This window comes from Leopardus geoffroyi, chromosome B3 (assembly GCF_018350155.1).
Source record: "Leopardus geoffroyi isolate Oge1 chromosome B3, O.geoffroyi_Oge1_pat1.0, whole genome shotgun sequence".
Classification (NCBI taxonomy): Eukaryota; Metazoa; Chordata; class Mammalia; order Carnivora; family Felidae; genus Leopardus; species Leopardus geoffroyi.
Window position 1 is genome coordinate 35057267 of NC_059337.1, and position 21749 is coordinate 35079015.

The following is a 21749-nucleotide window of genomic DNA, read 5'->3' on the forward strand; positions in this document are numbered from 1 at the left end:
ACAAATTGTACTAAATGATTCTATGTGCTTTTTATGAGAATACTATTTAATCTGCTTCTGTTTAGGAGTTAATTCAGAATTGTGGCTTTCTCTTCGCCTACTTCTGCGATGATTTTACTCGGTCTTAACAGGACATTGTGGCAAAACTAGGCTCTTTAATTTCCAGTTTAAAAAAAAAAAAGGAAAGTTATAGATGGCACGATACTTGATGATTTGAAGTTTAATAAAGCATGGACTTGTTTTATAAGCACATAAGAGATTTCTTTGCTTCACGTTGTTTTTTAAAATAATAATTGACAAATATTTAGTGATATCAGAGGTCACCGTAGTTAAAGATTAAACTTTTTTGTAGTGCAGGTTGCCTTTCAGCTTTGTAAAAGATAAGCTTTTCTATATTTATTTGCTATATTTTCCCATTTTGTTTGGCTACAGATCCACATCCCACTGGGAGGTTTCTATACCTTAATTTTATCCTGTTTTCTCCTCTAGAAATGCAGAGTATTTAATTGTTATTGCTGTTAGCCTGCCAGTTTGCATTTTATACATTTGGAACATGAAGTGCATCTCTCCAACCTTAAATCTTTAGTATTAAACTGAGCATTCTTTTTCTTAAAATAGCATAAAAATAAAGAGAAATACATAGTATAAAAAAGACAGAATCTGCCTGCTTAGAAAACGTGAACATTTTGGGGCGCCTAGGTGGCTCAGTCGGTTAAGCATGCAGCTCTTGGTTTCAACTTAGGTCCCGATATCATGGTTCGTGAGTTTGAGCCCCGCTTCATGCTCCATGCTGACAGCGCAGAGCCAGCTTGGGATTCTCTTCCTTTCTTTGCCCCTTCCCTGCTTATGCGCGCGCTCTCTCTCTCTCTCTCTCACTCTCTCTCAAAATAAATAAATAATAAAAAAGAAAAAGTGAGCATTTCTGTTTAAGTTAGACATTAGAATAAATTTTGTAAAATATTTAAATGAAAATAAATGAGTGTGATGATGAATAACACCAAACCAAGATAGAATGAAATGAATGTACAGGAGAAATAGATTCCTTTTGCTTTCAATCTATACCATAATCCCAAATGTCAGTCAGATTTGGTCACACGTGTATATATTGTTGGTGTTACCAGTTAATTGCATATTCCTTCAGAGTGTAGCACATACAGATATGAATATAAATATTCACCCTTTATGGGAATGATAGCATACTGTACTATTCTATATCATTTTTTTAATTGTAAATTATTAGGCCCAATCAGAGCTTCTCCATTCAGATCCTTGCTGTAATATGCAATGATGAATAAACCTGTGTGTATTTCAAGTTTGTGTGTGTATGTGCGTGTGTGTGTGCGTGTACACTTGTAGGATCAGTTTCTAAAAGAATTGCTGGGTTAAAGGATACGCGCATTTGTAATAGTGAAGAATGTTAAATTTCCTTCCATACATCATGTACCCAATGTGTGAGAAATTATTTTTTCCATGCTTTTAAGAGCCTGCTGCATGTTTCTTTCTTTCTTTCTTTCTTTCTTTCTTTCTTTCTTTCTTTCTTTCTTTCTTTCTTCACAAAATTTTATTGAAAATCACTAAAGACCTAAATAAGGAGATAAATAACCATGTTTTGGATTGGAACACTCATTATCTTAAGAACATCAACTTTCAATTGGCCCATACATTCAATGCTATTCCAATCCAACTCCCAATAGATCTTTTCTCTTTTTCATGAACAGTTTATCCTTTGCATTTTTCTATTGGGTTGTTGATTTTTTAAATTCATTTGTACATACTTTATGTCATGGAAATTAGCCATTTTAGTAGGAGTAATATTTTTTCTTAGTTGGTTATTCATCTTAGGACTTTGTTTATGGTGGCTTTTGCTATACAGAAAGTGGTTATTTTTATGCAATTCAGTTTATCAACCTTTTGTGACTTTTAGGTTTACATTATATTTTCATCTTTTTACTCTGTAATATTAATCAAAAAAAAAATCTACCTAATTTCTTTTAGTTTTTTAATTTGCTCCATGTTTTATAAGTGTTATAAGTGTTTGATCCATATAGAATAATCTGGTGTAAGGCATATATATATATATATATATATATATATATATATATATATATCTTGCTTCCCCCCCTCCCTTTTACCCCCATGATTACCTAATTTGAATCTTAAAGCAGTCATTTAATTATCATGGTAATCATCATAATGTTCTCTGCACAACTTTGATATGAGGAAGAAAAATCTTAACATGTGTATTTCATAAATCTTTTTCTTCTTGTATTTATTTAAGGTTATTTATTTGAAAGAGATGCATTAGCAATAGACTGAGGTATGTAAATATTTTATAGTATGTGAAATACAGATTATTAGCTTAACATGCTAAGTTATATGTAGAAAAAGTCATTTAAAATATTTTGAATAGTACCATGGTTATAAATATGCCAATGAGTTTAGAGTTCACTCAACAGTGGTTATGTTTATATATATATATATAAATGTAGTTCATAATTATAAATTGTGGGTAAAATACATTTGAGAGTTTGTCCTATACTAGATAAATCTGGAGATAGCTGCATCTTTTAATCATAAAATAAAACTATTTTTGTTGTTGACATTTATCTTAATCACTAAATTGGAGCTTCAGATTTCTGAAAGGGATAATTGAATGACTGTAAATGCTATTTCAAATCTAGTCAATTACATATGCAATTATATGTACAATTATGTATACAATTATGTGTACAGTGAGAATAGACTATTCCGTTTTCACCTAGTTCAGACTAGGAAAATTGAGTAATTAAAATTAAGGGACTGTATTTCCAGAACAGTCACAGTAACAAATACTGTTAACAGACATTTTGGAAGGGGGTTCCACCTAAACTGTACTTATGCTTATCATTTGTAGTGGAGTAAATGCTCATTGTTAGTTATCTCTGAGATGGGAGGTTCTGCAGTTAGTTTTCTGCTGTTTCTCTAGGCTACTCTGATTTGGGGGCAATGAATTTTATGAATGAGCAACCAAATACATTCTAAAGCATCTTGTTAATATCTCAGTAACCTGAAAAAATATTGGTATTTCTAAACACATTTAGAGTTACAGATACAGCAACTGAAAAATATCTTCAAAAAATTCCTTTGTTTCCCACTAAGAACACAATTTTTGAGATGTTTAGAAAGTATAAAAGATTAAATTTTGTCTCAGTTATGATTTTGAGAAGCGTTTTCTGTTTTGGAGTACATTTGAAAAGATGTTAACATTATTATTATAACAATGATTTTTGGGTAATGTGAATAGTAAGAATTAAGATCACAAATTGTTACATTTAAACTTATGGTACTTGATTGAGCATTGTTTACTCAGTTTCATTTAGGATACCAACCTTTATTTTTGTTGTTTTCTTTTAAAGATTTTATTTTATTTTTTAAAGTAATCTCCACACCCAACTGGAGATCAAACTCCCGACCCTGAGATCAAGAGTTGCATGCTTCATGACTGAGCCAGTCAGGCGCCCCCAGGATGCCAACCTTTAATTAAAAACGCTTAACTTAATTAAAGTTTTGTTCAGACAATTTCCTAGAGTTATCCCTGCATTGCATTTCTTGTGGTTCTTGAAGGAAGATCACAATAAAGAAACCCTGTTTTTATATTTTTGATTTTAACTGCAGGTGATCATGCTTATTTGAATTGCTGAATTTTATTATAATACTAAAGTAGACAGTTGAGTTGGTACACAGGGAATTCAAGAACTTAAATGATGAGTAGTTAAGGATTTCTTTTTTAAGTTTATTTATTTTGAGACAGAGAGAGGACAAGTGGGGGAGGATAAGAGAGGGAGAGAGAGAATCCCAAGCAGGCTCTGCACTGTCCTTGCTGAGCCCAATGTGGGGCTCGAACTCACAAACTGTGAGCTCATGACCTGAGCCAGAATCAAGAGTCAGATGCCTAACTGATTGAGCCACTCAGGGACCTGAGTAGTTAAGGATTTTAATTACTTCTTTTTTTAAAAGTTTATTTATTTGTTTTGCGAGAGGGTGGGGAGGGGCAGACAGCAAGGGAGAGAGAGAGAATCCCAAGTAGGCTCTGCACTGTCAGCACAGAGCCTGATGGGGTGGGGGTCGGGGGGGCAGGGGTTGATCCCATGAACTGTGAGATCATGACCTGAGCAGAAACTAAGAGGCGCTTAACTGAGCCACCCAGGCGCCCCTTAATTGCTTATTAATAAGAGTGAAATAATGATTGTAAATCTTTGTTTATTGTGCACGATACACATTTTTCAAATTTAAAATTATTAGTTCAGGAATTGGATCCTATTTAGTTTGGAAAACGTTGATGGAACATATAAGTCAGGCTCAAGAGTGAATTATAATTAAGTCCTCTGTGAAGAAATAGGTAATTCCAAGTTGGAAGCAGAAAATGCGTAAGTGGAGCCTGGAATCCTCTGTCACACTAGAAAGCAAGGAGGCTATCAAAGGTTCGGACTCAGGAGCCAACTTGAAGAGGTTCCCATGTGGCCAGTGCTGGGACAGTTCCATCATCAATAAGGATAATGTGGCAGTGTACTAGTCTTTAAATCTGTGCATTCATAATAATGATTACAAAACAAAGAGAAACTTGTCACTTTTGGAGGATGTTAGGGAGCCCATGTGTTCTTTTAAGAACCAGAAAATAAAGACAAAGAATGAAGTATGATACTTTTCCTTAAGCCAACCAAGTATTTGATGAGGGAGGTTTCTTTTTTTTTTTTTTTTCAACGTTTATTTATTTTTGGGACAGAGAGAGACAGAGCATGAACCGGGGAGGGGCAGAGAGAGAGGGAGACACAGAATCGGAAACAGGCTCCAGGCTCTGAGCGGTCAGCCCAGAGCCCGACGCGGGGCTCGAACTCCCGGACCGCGAGATCGTGACCTGGCTGAAGTCGGACGCTCAACCGACTGCGCCACCCAGGCGCCCCGGGAGGTTTCTTTTTTATACAAGGTGTTTTCATCCCGGCTAATAGATGAAGTTGGGATGATGGAATTGGTATATGTCACAGTTTCCCAGCTCCTATTGAATTGATGGATCTAGAGCACAGACAGTGATTATCAGTGGCTACTAAGGTCTCAAAGGGAAAGACAACCAGATGGGTTGTTGTCTATTTCTCCTGATAGAAATATTCATTACTACCTATGAATAGTCTTGCCCAAAGAGCCTCCATTTAACAGAAAATACAGGTATAGAGCAACATGGGGATGCAGTGAATGTAATTGTGATCATGGGAAACTCTTAGAACAAATGGCTTAGTTTCTTCAAAAGTAAATTATAATAAGAAAAAAAATGGAGAAATCTGGAGATTAAAAGAGATTTAGGAGACATATTAACCAATTGCAATGATAGACTTCATTTGGACCCTGATTAATCATAAAAATAAAATGAGGCAACGTAAACACCACCGGGATAAGTGATGGCATTGTGGAACCATTACCTAAAAAGATTTAAATGTGATAATGGTAGCGATGTGGTTATGTTTGTAAAGAGTTTTTATCTTTCAGAGAAACATTTAGAAGTATATTGTTTACAGATGAAACGATGTGAAGTCTGGGATTTGTTTCCAAATAATCTGTGAGTGGGCGGGTGGGAGAAGTGAGTAGTAGGGGATAGAGTTGAAACAGGGTTGGTCATGAATTCATTGTTGTAGTTGGCTGGTTCATGATACTGTTGTATTTACTTTTGTGATACTATTGTATTTTGTGTATGTCCTAAAAATCCCGTGATGAGAAAGATCTAGTCACAGCCTTCAAAAGTTTTAAGAGCCAGACATATAATACAGTATGTTAAAAGCCAGGGAGTGATAGAGGTGTATATAAATTGCTGTGGGTGCACAGATGTGTAGGGTGGAGGAGGAGGAGGTGAAAAGGTGAAGCTTGAGCCTGGGCCAGATAGACAGTTTGAAGGGTTGTCCAGGCCAAAGAACAGCAAACGCAGTGGTGTAGAGCTGTGAAATTCCATAGTGCATTGAGGGAGCCTCAGATGTGGAAAGGAACCTTGGTGTTACCATAGAGGGTGGCGCAGATGAGGTACGGATGAAAATTTCAGAGTGAGGAGCTGGAGGGTGGCAGCTAGAGCGGAATAAAGGAAAGCTTTTCTTTTTTGTTAACTTGAATTAAGAATTTGAATTCCTGGGCGCCTGGGTGGCTCAATCCGTTGAGAGTCTGACTTCGGCTCGGGCCTTGGTCTCACAGCTTGTGAGTTCGAGCCCCACGTCGGGCTCTGTGTTGACGGCTCAGAGCCTGGAGCTTGCTTAGGATTCTGTGTCCCTCTCTTGCTCTGCTCCTCCCCTGCTCATGCTGTCTGTCTCTCTCTCTCTCTTTCTCTCTCTCTCTGTCAAGAATAAAGAATTTGAGTTCCTTGACAAGTTTAAGTCCTTGTTCAGACAGATTTCTCAATTGGTAAAATTTCATGTGAAGAAATTATTGTATGGGTAGGAGTTAAGAAGTTTATCCTTCTTTTCTTTCCTGCTTAGAATTAGCTAATAGCCAGCAACATACTTGGTAAAGAAATCTACATCTAAGAATATTAAACTTAAACATTACAACTCCTGCATTTCATCTCTATCATATTAGAAGACTTAAGTGTCCTGTTAGCAATCATGCAAACATTTGCCTTGACACGTATTGTCGAACATTTCCACCTGCTTGAGCTTAGTTATATAAGAGCGATCAAATTGATTTCTGTAAGAAATTTAATTTGCCAAAAAATGATGGTTGAAATGCACTTCCTGAAATTATAAACAGAATGGCAGGATAATATACACTTGATGCCTCCTTATTCTGAATCGTAAAATAATTAAAAGCTTTATATAGCTTTTCTCTTCTAGGCTTAAATATATAACACAAAAAGACAAGAAAAGAATTACCCTTTTGTAGTCACAAAAACGGTTTTGTCTGTTGGATTTTTGTTAGCCTCGGAAGTCTTGACTATTACGAACATTGATGAATTTATTTCAGAATGGTATAGTCTCCAAAGTGATGTGCAAAAGATGAGCCATGATAGTTACTAACGCTGTGGTGAAGGATGAGATGGGACGAACTGTATAATCGAATCAGACCTGGCAAGTGCCCTGGAGGAGAATAAGTGTATGACTGAAGCAGTCAAGATAAGTGACTGCCTATTGTTTTAAAAACCTTCCCCTCCCCGTGCCCTAAGAGTCATACATGTTCAGTATAGAAAACAAAATACAGTTGAAGATAAAGAATAAAAGAAGTCACCCGCAATGCTTTTTACTATGCCATAAGCCACTGGTCATGCTCTTTTTAAAGATTGCATATTGCCTCTTTATTATTCAATCAGAATTTAATTATCTTGATAACAGTGATGATACATGTATCATTTTTTGGATCATCTTTGATTCTGATAAGCTTTGTACTTAAAATTATAAGTAATTTGAAATGATTTGAGCAGATACAAATGTCCCACCAGGAATACTTAGCAAATACTAGTCAATTACGTAAAAAGAAATTATTGATAAGAAATCCAAGTGCCAATAGGCAATATGTACTGAGCGTGTATGTCCCGGCATTGTTTAAAGTGTTTTGCATTAGCTTACTTAATCCTGACAGCAACCCTAAGGAGTGGGTACTATTGCTGTCATTTTACAGACAAAACTGAGTAATTTGCGTGCCTAAGGTGTCATAGCTAGTAAGTGGACATCAGGTAGCCTGACTCTGGAACTCATGTTTTTAACCATGTGAACTGATAGGATTTCCAAGAGATGGCATTTGAATCTTAAACCATGTATGTACCGAAGAAAATGAGAGAGAGGAAGGTTTAGAGGGAAGGAAGGCCTTTTATGCTAAGTCTCAAAGCCAATTTGTGTTCCTTCCAGCAGTGTAGAAATTGTTGCATTCACTACACCCTTCCAAAATGGGCACTGTCATTTAAACCCATTTGTCGACCTGATCGGAAAAAAATTACAGCTTTAATCTGTGTTTTTGATTGCTAGGGAGTGTGAACATATTTCTAGGCTTATTGCCGCTTTTAGTTTTTGTACTTAATTTTGTGATAATTGATACATTAAGAATCTTGGATTTTTTACATTCACTGTGGAGTGTAACTAGTGGTATAAAAGTCTTTAATTTGTCCTATTCAACTTTTGTCTTGAATTCTACTTTGTCATATTTTGTGATATTATCCCTTTTTTGCTTTTGCGTGTGTGTGTGTGTGTGTGTGTGTGTGTGTGTGTGTGTGTGTCTTTGCCCAACATATTATCCTATCATTCTTGGTTTTAAATATTTTGGAGGACAAATTGGTGAAGCAAGATCTGAGAATCCAGTAGAACTAAAAATTGTGGGCTTACTAGCTGAAGGTGTGTGCACACAAGTGTGTACCATAGGGTATATACTTTCTTGGCGGGGGAGGATGATACGTTTTTAATACTGACCTTATTGCTATGTTGTCAAGGTTTGACAAATTAACATTTTATATTTAAAAAAGCACTTTATGAAATATCGACATTCATGGCAATGGCTAAGTAGATAAATGTGGAAAAGGGAGTGTTTTCTTAGCTTCAGAAAAGCCAAATTGTGGGCCAAAGAATGTCCACTCATACATACCTCTTGAAACCTTGTCTGAGGCAGTATGGAGGCAGGGCAGTGTGTCCGCCCACTTGGGTTTGAATCTTGCTGCCCCTTTGTGACCTTGGACAAGTTACTTAAATATATTTGTTTCCTCATTTGGAAAGTGGGACTATTAATTAAAGTTAAGAACTCAATAAATGTTAGTTCTTATTATTACGAACTGAAAAATCTCACCAAAGGTCTTTCCATTTTTATCCTTATAACCAGCTGAACGGCAGTCTTTCCTGATCTTTTCCTTTCCAATTAATACATGCCCTTGTGGACTTTTAGATCTGGATCTTCAAAGGACCATCTGCTCCAGTCTCTTGCCCCTAAGGATATAAGTGGTGTCTCTATGTTTTACTTATTAAAAAACCAAACAAACAATGTTTCTGAGGGATGAGAAGATGAGGAAGATAGGAGGCTGGAAGTCGGGTGGGGAATTCTTTAAACACATGCTACAAAGTACTAACTGCTGTGACAGGGGAATGGGTCTCTGCGGTCTCCGTGCGGATCCCGTCTGGGGCTGAGGAGTCGGTGCAGGTGTTTTCCTGCAGGATGAGCCTGCTGCTGCTACTTTTTGAAACTTGGAGGTGAGAGTCACACAACACAAAGTTAATCAGTCACAAAGTGAGCAACTCGGTGTCATATAGGGTGTTCCCAGTGTTGTGTAACTGCCATCTCTGTCTAGTTCCAGAACGTTTTCGTCACCCCAGAAGGAAACCCTGTACCCATTAAGCAGTTGCTTATGTGATCCAGGAAAGGAAGAAACTGCTCTCCGAGGCAACAGCAAGAGAGCAAAGGCACGGGGCAGAAAAGTGTCAAGAGTGGGGGAAGAGGGCAGTTGGTTTGTCAGTTTAGCTTTGGTGGCTCCTAGAATGAGTAATAGGTGGGGGGATTGAGTAGGAGATAGGCAGGAGGGGAAGTTGGGACTAAATCTTGGAATGGCTTAAAATACGCCATATTTTAAGAGTGTTGGACTTTGTCCTGTGTATTCAGAATTTGGGAATCACACGATCAACTGTGCTTCGGATGGATTACTTGATAGGCCTGTTTAGGAGGGATTTTAGGGGCTCAAGCGTGGCGGGCAGGTGGATGGTTTATGAGGCTGTCGCCGTAGTGTAGGCAGGAATCCCCGAGGGCCCAAATCCTTACAGTGCTGTAAGGGAGAGAGAGGAGGGCACTGTTAGAGACATGGTATCTGAGACCCAGAGAAGTTGTGACCTGTTAAAGTCACAGTCAACAGACAAGAGCCCTTGCTTGCTGGCCCTCAGTGAGCCCCAGTGAGTCCCCCAGGGCATGATGCAGTGTGTGGGAGGCATAGTCCCTGACCAGAGGTAATTGTGTGCCAGAACACTGCCTGTGTCTTCTTGTAGGCCGGCAAGTTGGCATTGTTTTCAAGTGAGCTTGATTTATAACCAGTTTGGATGAATAGCTCAATATTCTGATGATGCTATTTGCAAAATACTTTTGAAAGTTTAATTGGCTATTCTAATAATCTTTATAAGCACAGATTTTGAGCACATATCTAATTTGTGCTAATAAAAGTTTTCTCCAACTTTTATTATGAAAATCTGAAATATAAAATAGTACAGTGGATTAGGATCTACTTGCTCACTACTTAGATTCAAGAGTCAAAATTCTGCTGTATTTGCTCTATCTATCTATACGTAATACATACACACGTTTTTCATTAAGTCTCTTGAGAGTTGCAGACATTATATTTTACCTTTAAATACTGTAGCATCCATCACTTAAGGATAAGATATCTTCTTATCTATGATATAATACCGATATTTTAAAGGAGTTTGTGACCACTAAACCAGCCCTGCAAGAAATATTAAGGGGGACTCTCTGAGGGGGCAAAAGATGAAAAAAAAATATATATATATATAAATAAATACCAAAAGCAACAAAAGATTAGAAAGGACCAGAGAACACCACCAGAAACTCCAACTCTACAAGCATCATAATGGCGATAAGTTCATCTTTCAGTACTCACTCTAAACGTCAATGGACTCAATGCTCCAGTCAAAAGACGTAGGGTAACAGAATGGATAAGAAAACAAGACCCATCTATATGCTGTTTACAAGAGACCCACTTTAGACCTAAAGACACCTACAGATTAAAAATAAGGGGATGGAGAACCATCTATCATGCTAATGGTCAACAAAAGAAAGCCGGAGTAGCCATACTTATATCAGACAATCTAGACTTTAAAGACTGTATCAAGAGATGCAGAAGGGCATTATATCATTTTTTTTCATTTCTTGTATTGTTGCTTTTGGTTTCTTATATTGGTCTATTTCATAAGAATTTTTATCAAAATCAATGCTTTTGTTTGACATAAATTATTCCATGATTTTCCTTTTCCTTGTGTAAATAGAAGGAAAATGTGATGCAGTTTTAGAAGCATCTTTCATTTTAGTGTCATACCGTACAAGTAGAGATATTCTATAGGCAAAAGATCAGGATTAAGAAGGTGTCCGAAAATCTTGGTTTGAGTCCAGGCGCTGCGATTGAAAAGCTCTGTGACCTTGGGCAAGTTACTTTGGAAGTTCCAATTCTTTCTCTTGTAAGGTATGGATAATTTTACTTGCCTTTCTACCCTATCAGAGATTATAGGTAACTAAAAAGAATGCCAACATTTTGGAAGCTGTACAACAATGTAAATAGAAATTTCAGCAGTGGTTGTTATCTGTCAGTTAAAACAATTACATTAGTTTTTGTTAGGTGTACCTAAAATTGTACTGATCCTATTCTGAAAATATAGAAAGCGTTGCTCACATCTTGATGGGGTGAAGAGTAAAGTTTATTGTTTTCATGTGGAATGAAAAGACCTTCTGAATTCTAATTTGAATTGCTCTTTTCTAATGTTTGCATGAATAGAGAATAAGACTAAGAAAAGTACAACTTTTGTTTTTGTACAAGGGGATCTTGAGTTGGTTAGCTGAATTTAAAAATATACTTGCAAGGGAGAAGTCTTTGTCAGGTTACAAAATGCATATTTTTCCCCACTGAACTTTCCTGGAGTAACACAATGAATGACTACTTTGCAGGCTGTGGAGAAAAGGGCACTGCAGTAAGAGTTGAAACTATGGCTAGTATTTTGTATTTCTGACCGTCACAGGCTTCTCATCCCAGGGGTATCTCTCACAGCTATCAACATGTTCTTTCTGCTGTTAGTACCAATAGGCAGGATCCTGGCTCTTTTTTTTTTTTTTTTTTTTTTGCTGGAGACAAGACTTTGGAATTCTACTGAGGGACACGCTACTTATATATTTGCCACTGTATAGGTTATAATTACTTTGTGACTAAAAATTTCAGCACAGTTCAGTTCCCCCACTATTTAACAGATTTGGTCTTCACAGTTTTATTGCCTGCCCTCAATTTTTTTGTGTCACTTCTAGGAGCTGTTATCCAGCTCCCTTGCAGACTGCCCCAGAATTTTTAGCTCAAGAGTAGCTGAGATTTAGAAAGACTTTCTTCTCTGCCTAGGGGGAAGAATTTCCTGAAGGCCACAAACGTATTTATGATCTGTTACACTGTATTTTCATTCAACAAATATTTATTTAGCACTGACTATATGTCAGGTTCTTTTCCTCCCTCCCTTCCTCCCTTCCTTCCTCCCTCCCCTCTTCTTTTCTCCTTCCTTTTTCTCCTCTCTTTCCCCTTACCCGCCTTCTTTTTCCTCCTCTTCCTTCCCTTCCTCCTTTCTCTTTCCTCTTCCTCCTTTCTCTTTCCTCCTCCTCCTTTCTCTTTCCTCCTCCCTCTTCCTCCTTTCTCTTTCCTCCTCCTCCTCCACCTGATTTGTGTGGTGCCGATGGGAACTATCTTAAACCAAAGTCAGTCAGCTGAATCCTTCCTGAGAGGCCCCGCCAGCCTGATCCCAGGGTCATATCCTTAGTCCTAGTTTTTCTTAATGAACTTTGGATGGAATAATCTATATATGAGCTAGTTTTTTATTTGGCCTATTTACCTCTCCTCCAATCTGCATATTTAGAATCAAACTGGAGTTTTGTGTTACGGAAATTGTCACTGGTTTCAGAGTTCTTTGTTTCTGTTTTCCCCAGGCATTATGATTTAGCACTAAAGTGGCACTAACCTTTATTTCCACTTTAATGGTTCATTATTTCCTAAATGTTCAACCTTTCGTTGTGACTAGAACACTGGCCCCCAAAGAGGTGACAATTTTGCAAAAACATGTTTCTTTTTTTGAACTTCAGCTCATTTTTTTATTTAACTAATTTTAGAATTCATGTAGTTTTCCCCCAGGTTTTAAAATAACTTTACACTTGGGGCGCCTGGGTGGTGCAGTCGGTTAAGCATCCGACTTCAGCCAGGTCACGATCTCGCGGTCCGTGAGTTCGAGCCCCGCGTCGGGCTCTGGGCTGATGGCTCAGAGCCTGGAGCTTGTTTCCGATTCTGTGTCTCCCTCCCTCTCTGCCCCTCCCCCGTTCATGCTCTGTCTCTCTCTGTCCCAAAGATAAATAAAAACTTAAAAAAAAAAAATAACTTTACACTTTATTTCTTTAATACATTTAAATATTTGATTTTTAGAGTTAGAAAGGACCTTTCAGGTTTTCTGATCCAGTGGCAAGATAACCTTCAAGCTTTTCAGCCACAACCCACAGTTAAGTGTACATTTTCTATTGTGACGCAGAGGTGTGGTAGACAGAATTCTAAAAACGATCCTCCACGATCTCCCCCATCCCCAGGACTTTGCATATGATGAGAAAATATGCCCACGATTATGTTGCTATGTGGCAGACGAGATTTTGCAGATGTAATTTATGGTTGTAATCACTTGACTTTGGGTTGGCCAAAAAGGAGATTATCCAGGTGGACCTGTTCTAATCACTTGGACCTTTGAAAAAACAGATTTTTCTCTGGCTCACAGCAGAATTGGAAGTCAGAGAGTTTTGAAGGACAAGAGAGACTGGTCATGTTGTTGCTGGCCTTGAGGGGGTACGGGGTTGTGGGAGAAGGAATGCCAGTGGCCTTCAAGAGCTGTGGGAGAGAGGCTCTGACGGCCAGCAAGGAGACAGGTGCCACAGAACTACAGCTGGAGGGAACTGAGTTCTACCAACAACCTGAACGAGCCTGGAAGCAAATTTGTCCCCAGGTAAGAGCCAAGCCTGGCTGGTGACTTTGGCTTTGGGAGACCCTAAGCAAAGAAGCCAGTTGGTCCCACCTGGGCTTCTAACCTACACAACTGTGAAGTAATAAGTGTGTTTTCAAGCCTCTAAGTTTGTAGGGATTTTTTACACAGCAGTAGAAAACTAATATGCAAGACTATTTTGCAACCATATGAAGAAGTTCTGTGGAAGAGATAGAGTTATTACAAGTGAAAAAATCAGAATAAAAAACAGAGGTGCAACCTGATAGTAGTCATATAAAACATTCACTCGGGAAGAGATCAGCAGGGAATATACAAAGATGATCATCATTATGAATTATGAGATTTTTATTTTCTGTTTTTTTTTTGTCATGATGTGACTTGTTATAACTAAAATAGACTTATATTTTTTTAACGTTTGTTTATTTTTGAGAGAACAGAGCATGAGCGGAGTAGGGGCAGAGATGGACGGAGACACAGAATCCGAAGCAGGTCCAGGCTCTGAGCTGTCAGCACAGACCCACGAACCGTGAGATCATGACCTGAGCCCAAGTTGGACGCTTAGCCAACTGAGCCACCCAGGCGCCCCTAAAATAGACTTATATTAATAGCATTTATAATGAACTGATTTATATAAAACTAGGAACCTAATTTGGGAATTTATTACTGGGAACATACAAATCATTGGCCTTGAAAGATTCTTGCTGGCAAGTGTCACATGTGAAAAACTTCTGAACGTTCCCCCTAATTTTGTTTAACTACTGAATATATCATGAAGCTCATGGGTAGCAAGAACCTGTGGGTAATTAGGTAAAAGCCCTGTATTTCCTAACATTTGCCACCTCATTCATTTGCTGGGGAAACAGCTCTTGGTGGCCCATGTTATATTGACAGGGAGAATGCACAGGCCTGCATGTTGTTTTTGAAAAAGAGAGTCCACAGAGAGGTCTAAGAGTGGCTTGGAAAGATAGACTTAAAGTCGCTTGTGTGTGGCCTTTAAAATAAAGATGTGCAAGGACTTCTTATTGCTTGCCTTCAAGCCACTTTGAGTCCTTCATGCCTCTTAGAGTGAAGGCATTATTTACTGCAAGGGCCCTTGTAAGTTCAGCTTTTATTAGTCAGAGCGTTTTCTGTACACACAACTGAGGAAGTAGAATAGCAGTTTTCCTAATTGCTTAGATCTAATTACATTCCTGCTGCTGAACTGATGGCGTGGGAAAGGATGCGTCACAGAGGAGGAAGGCACTACACTTAGGGTCCATTAGAGAGGCTTTTGGGTGTGGTGGGTTGGGCTGTACCCCTAAGACAAAGGAAGTGTCTCATTTAACGCAATGAGCCTGTCCTGTTGGGTTTTTGTTGTTATTGTTGGTTCTGACCTGTAAGATCAACTTTCCTGTGTCTGCTCCTGACTGCACAGCATGGTAGATACTCCTCAAAGATGGCTAGAGAAGGAATGTTGTTGTCGTGGAGATGAAACCGTATCCTCCGAGTTATCCTGGAGTCGGACTGATTTATTAAAACCAACATTGCCAGCCACCTAGGGTACTATTGCTTGTCATCGTCCCTGGGTGATAACACTGATTCAGTGAAATAGCAGTAATTGGAAATAAATGCCTAAAATGGCAACATTTCCATTTCAAGTGTGAACGCACGTGCTTGAAAATTACAAACCGCTTTTAAACACCAGGCCAACTTTATAAAGGACAGTTTCGGGAGCTTTCTGGAATGCCTGACTTCTCCTCCTTCACAATTTCAAAACTTTTAAGTGTTCTGAGTGTGTGCTTATCGGTGACTCTTTCTGCTGAGTTCCCCTGTCCCTGTTTGGTACCATCCCTCCTAACAGGCTAAGCAGACCCTGTGGTTCTTTGAGGGGACGCAGATGATGAGTGGGGTGGCAAGTGCCATCATGGCTTAGAACAGGACAGACCTTGGGCATGTGGGAATCAGTGTGCTGTTTTCTGCTTGGTGCAATTCCTGCTGAGTGGGAGGTGAGATTAAAACAACAGGCTCTTGCGTCCTATTTTGGCTCATTTCCTGATCCTGAATGAGTCCCTCCTTAAATTTGGTACCCTAAGCAAATCTCTCCCTTAATCCTGGTCCTGGCTTTGCTCATTGGTGCCTCATTTGATTAGCAAGTTACCCCATTTTCTTTTCTCTGAAGGAGAAACTATTCTTTTTTGGCCCAGAGAATCTACAGCGAGGGTCTTTAAATTGGTTCTTGTGTATATGACTTGACTTGGCCACTGCGATCACAGATTTATACATGAATGTAAGAATATTCAGTTTATAAAGATTCATAAAATTTCTTAGGCAGTTGAAGTAGTTTGATTTGTGTATAGCATCTTAGTAATGTAAGTATTGTGAAAATAGTTTAGATCAGCAAATATCACATGACTGTGATTGCTACCTTTTCTAAAGTGTTATCTGTTGTTTTTTTTTTTTTTTTTAATTGTCCAGGGAATATTCTGATTCTGATTGGTTGTGCTTACTTTTTTTTTAACATCACCCTTATCTATTTTTTTAAAATGTTTATTCGTTTATTTTGAGAAAGGGAGAGAGAGTTCATGAAAGGGCGAGGCAGAGGGAGGGAGAAAATCCCTGGGGCTTAGATACACATCTCAAACCGAATTCTAGAGCCAATAATATCAATTTAGTTGAACTTCTAACACAGTTATCTTTCCTATTGATTTCAAAAATATGGCAAAATTTTTGGTTAAATTATATAAATTAGCAGGACTCTATCATCAGTGGAATTTTGAGGGTTTTTAATTTTATTTTATTTTTTGAATTTTGAGTTTTTAATATGTAGCCACTTGAGAATTTGGTATATATCTTACACATCTATAAAGTTTGCATTTTAGAATCATTTGAACAAACTTTTAAAGCAACATTGGTTTATATTGCAAACAATAAGACCAAATTATTTTTGCTTTAATTCATCTCTTTATGGCAGCGGTTCTCAACTTGCAGGCACCTTTGTTCCCGTGGGGACATTTGGCAATGTCTGGAGACATTTTTGGTTGTCACAACTTGGGGCGTACTATGATGTCTAGTGGGAAGACGCCAGGGATGCTGCTAACCCTCTTATAATGCATAGGACAGTCCCTCTGCAACAAAAACTTAACATGGTTCAAAATGTCAATAATGCCAAGGTTGAGAAACCCTGCCTTATATGTCGTCATAGCAAAGTATAGTTTCTGTAGTCCTTTGCATTTTCCATTTTTCCACCACTTAGGTGAACCAGAATTTTTAAAAAAAGTGCTTTTGTCATGATAGTTAGTAGATTGATTACAAAAATGGCCCTATTCTGTACCTTTCCTTGTATCCACAGGCTGCAATGTGACTATCTGTTTTCCTGCTTCTTGAGTCTAGGTTGTGCTTTGGACAATAGAAGGTGTTGGAAATGATGTCGAGTCTGGGTATCAAAGATTTTTCATGCTTCTGTTCTCTCTTATGAGCGAGCCCATGCCACACTGCTAGTTGGCCGTTGCTGCTTTTGCCCTGTCGGCAAGCCACTCACCAGACATGGGAAAGAGACCATCCTAGACCAGCCAGGCCCCAACCCCCTTGGGCAGGTGGTAGTGGAGGCCTGTGTGGGCCTGAGATTACTCAGTCTGGCCCGGCACAGCAGAACTGCCCAGTTGACCTGCAGACTTGTGAGCAATAGTAAATGGTCGCTGTTTTAAATCACTGTTTGGTTTTGCAGCAATAGAAAACTGATACGTGATGAAATAATAACACTTTTGTGGGAGAATGGACATTTTTGCCTTTTCTTCTGATTATTAATAATGCCAGGCAGAGGGCTTGTTAAAAAAGCCTTGATATGGGGTTGCATTTGTTGTCTTCATGTTTTACACACAGGAAAGCCATAAAGATTTTTTTTTTTATATGAGATTTATTGTCAAACTGGTTTCCATACAACACCCAGTGCTCATCCCAACAGGTGCCCTCCTCAATGCCCATCACCCACCCCCCCCCCCCACACCCCACCTCCCATCGACCCTCAGTGTATTCTCACTTTTTAAGAGTCTCTTATGGTTTGGCTCCCTCCCTAACTTTTTTTTCCCCCCTCCCCCATGGTCTTCTGTTAAGTTTCTCAGGATCCACGTAAGAGTGAAAACATATGGTATCTGTCTTTCTCTGTATGACTTATTTCACTTAGCATAACACTCTCCAGTTCCATCCACGTTGCTACAAAAGGCCATATTTCATTCTTTCTCATTGCCAAGTAGTAGTCCATTGTGTACATAAACCACAATTTCTTTATCCATTCATCAGTTGATGGACATTTAGGCTCTTTCCATAATTTGGTTATTGTTGAAATAAAGATTGAAGTCAAGTGAACAAAGGGGAGAAAGTGGAAGGAGATTAAATCCGTGATCTCTTGGGGTCTGGATCATGTTTGGGTAATGGTTTTGGATTGTATTTGGATCCCAGGCTAAAGAGTTTAGCAGATCAGTTTTTTGTTTTGTTTTGTTTTGTTTTTGTTTATGTAACATCCCATGTATTGGGTTTGTTTGATTGCTTCCTGATTATTACTTCTAGGTTCAATATTTGTGGCAAGAATACAACTACTAGAGGGTTTTAAACAAAGGAGTGACATAATCTGACTTGTTTTAAAACATATTCTGACTGCTGTGTGGAGAATAACTGTAGGGAGTGGGGGACAAGGGTGGAAGCAAGGAGACCATTAGTAGGTTATCATAATCCAGACGAGGATGCCGAAACCAGAAAAAAAATGTAAAATATAATAAATCTTATTGCTATTGAGTAAATTCGTTTATGCTAGGCTATTTTTAAAACTTTCTTTTGTATTTTCCATATGCTCTCACTTGAGAAATAATGAAGCTTTAAAAATTGGCCTATAGAGTCCTAGGTCTATTTTTTAAAATTTATTTATTCATTTATTTATTTGATTATTTGATTTTATTTATTTTTTATTTTAGAGAGAGAGAGCATGAGTAAGGGTGAGGGGCAGAGGGAGAGAGAGAGAGAGAGAGAGAGAGAATCATAAGCAGGTTCCACGCTCAGTGTGAAGCTCGATCCCATGACCCTGGGATCATGACCCGGGCTGAAATCAAGAGTTGGACGTTCAACAGGCTAAGCCACCCAGGTACACCCAAATTTTATTTTTAAGTAATCTCTGCACCTAGCGTGGGGCTCGAATTCACAACCTCGAGATCAAGAGTTGCATGTTCCACTGACTGAGCCAGCCAGGCACTCTTGTACTCCTAAGCCTATTTAAAAACTCATCTTGGGGCATCTGGGTGGCTCAGTCAGTTAAGTGTCTGACTCTTGATTTTGGCTCAGGTTGTGACCTCATGTTTTGTGAGACTGAGCCCCAGGTGGAGGAGCGTGGAGCCTGCTTGGGCTTCTCTCTCTCTGCCTCTCTCTCTCTCTCTCTCTCTCAAAATAAAGAAATAAACATTAAAAACACAAACAAACTCATCTTTCCCTAACACATTAATGATAAGTTCAGGAAGAGTTGCGAGAAGAGAAAAACACATTACATGTGTGAGGCTGTGGTATATCTGTGTTATTGGAAAAGCCCAAGTAAATTACATATTTGTAGGAATTGGCCTCTGGGTGTGGCTTGGTTCTGTTTACGGACTGTGGCCAATTATTTTTTTTTTTTTTAAGTACACGGCTGTGATTGAGGTATAAAAGATGTTCCTTTAAAAAACCCAAATATCCTGTATATAACAAAGTATATTTTATAAACACATCTAAGCAAATAGACTAACAAATGTTTTTAAATATGGGAAAAATACTGTGCAAATTAAAAACTGAATTAGACGGAGTCTAATATAAAATTTGAGATTTTGACCTCAAGAAAAACACCATTTTTTTCCTTTAGAGGTAGATGTTTATAAGACTCCGTATGAAAACCTCACTCTTCTTAATCTGTTCACAATATAGGCGTGGTTCTCAAGTAGGGTACTGCCACACTCAAAAGAGACAATCTTCAAGACAATCTGCCTCAGACACTTAGCCCTGAGAGCCACCCATTCAAATTCGTCTCCCAGCTCCGACCGGGAATGATTTCAAAGCGCCGCAACTCTTCTGGATCTCAGAGCTGCCCACTGTAAAACATTTTCCGCATCCTTGAAAGTCAGAGAAACAGTATAATGTCTATGGGTCACCCCTATACCCCTCACAATACTTAAGGGGTCACTCATCAGTGACCGGGGGAGAGCCAGGGAGCTGAGACTCATGTGATGCACAGCTCCCAGCCCTGCCTTTAGCAAAGGTCGTGCCTCGTGTCACCGTCAGCCAAAAAGTTACCAGCGTCAGCGTTTATTAAGTAGGATTAGAATAATCACCTCAATATAAATAAAAAGTACAGTCCTCCGTTCAGATGATAATAAAGATACTGGACTTGAAGCTCCATTTCTCAAGTAGAGAAAGTATTATTCAAAAAGCCTGTTGACTATGTCAGCATTCCGTTAAAATCAGAACACAATGTTTTAATTCCATTTGCATAATAAAATACAACATTTAGTATAGTTTATGATAAATACGAATTTGACTGTAAAAGCAAAATACTTAAAGCATCCTAATTAATATGGAAACTACTTATTATTCCATGCCAAATTTAAATTAGTCTTTGTCTGCAGCTATTTGACTGATGTAAAATAGAATGTGAAACATTCAAAATTGCTTTTAATAGTTATTAAATATTTCTAAAACATGAAAACATTTAGAAATTTGGCAATTTCTTCCAAACCCCAAACCAGAGGTGTTTCCCATTAAGGTATCTGCCGGTACAAATTTAATGTCATAATCTGCCCGACATTAAATTCTAAAATCAATGTAGGGTACGTGAAATAACAAAAACGGAAAAACTAAAGCATTTGTTTTTTACTCCTTTTAAGAAGTCTTCGTTTTCTCTGATCATAGACAATTGTAAATCTTTAGAAATTATCATTTAGAATGTGAAAATTCTCCATACTTACGTATATGTGACTTGTCAAGATGTTCAAGACGTGTTTATTATGTGAAACAAGCAAGTTGGAGGACAGTCCATTAGTATAATCCTTGTTTGATTAGTGGAGACTTTTTTAATTGGAGAAATACACACCAAATTCTTCACCAAACTCTTAAAAATAGATTCCTGTGTTTAAGGAATTCAGGAATATGACATGAGGTTCTCAACCATTCCTGGATCACACTTTAAGAGATGAAGTTGGGGGCGCCTGGGTGGCTCAGTCCGGTTAAGCGTCTGACTTCGGCTCAGGTCATGATCTCATAGTTCGTGACTTCGAGCCCCGCGTCGGGGTCTGTGCTGAAGCTCGGGGCCTGGAGCCTGCTTCGGATTCTGTGTCTCCCTCTCTCTCTGCCCCTCTCCTACTTGTGCTCTGTCTCTCTCTCTCTCAAAAATAAGTAAATATTAAAAGAAAAAAAAAAGAGGTGAATTTGGAAGGTTTAGTTAAGAGTGGTGACTATCGACGTTTTGAATAAACACACACATTTGACGTAGACCGTTTGCCTGCTATACTCGGAGCTGCCCTATGAAGGATCTTAGGTGGTGCAGGGACAAAGGAAGAAATACAGGCTGTAAAGGGACCCTATCTTCAAACAGAGCAATTCCTTTTTGTTCATTTCAGAGCTTCTTTGAAGAACATTTCTGAAATGAAAAAGGCTTGAAAACTACATCTGAGATAACTGCCCGTATCGAGTAGAAGTTCTAGGACAATTTGAGGGTATTCAATAATTTTAAAATCTTAAACATCACTACCTAATGTTTATTTGATGTTTTTAGTTTTTGAGGAGACTTTGAACAATTATTTTTATTTTAGCCAATTAAACCTGAGTGGAACAGATGGAAAGTACAATGGGACTTGAAATATTCCTACAGTGATGAAGTATCTCAAATAATTTATAAATAGGTTGTTAATGGAAGTTTATCTGCTCTGTGGACAGTAGAGTTCAGAAAAGTATTTGAAATAGAAGCAATCAGTTTTAGAGTGCTTTATATTATTTCTATGTGATATGTTATAAAATAATTTTGAAGTAACCTATTTGTTTTGATTATGTGCTCTTTCTAGT

General features: G+C 38.3%; 1 protein-coding gene across 1 annotated transcript in view; it reads left to right on the forward strand.

Annotated features, from left to right (window-relative positions):
* UACA (uveal autoantigen with coiled-coil domains and ankyrin repeats) overlaps positions 1-21749 on the forward strand; it is a 95622-nt gene that overhangs the window by 1284 nt on the left and 72589 nt on the right. The gene's annotated exons all lie outside the window — the stretch shown is intronic.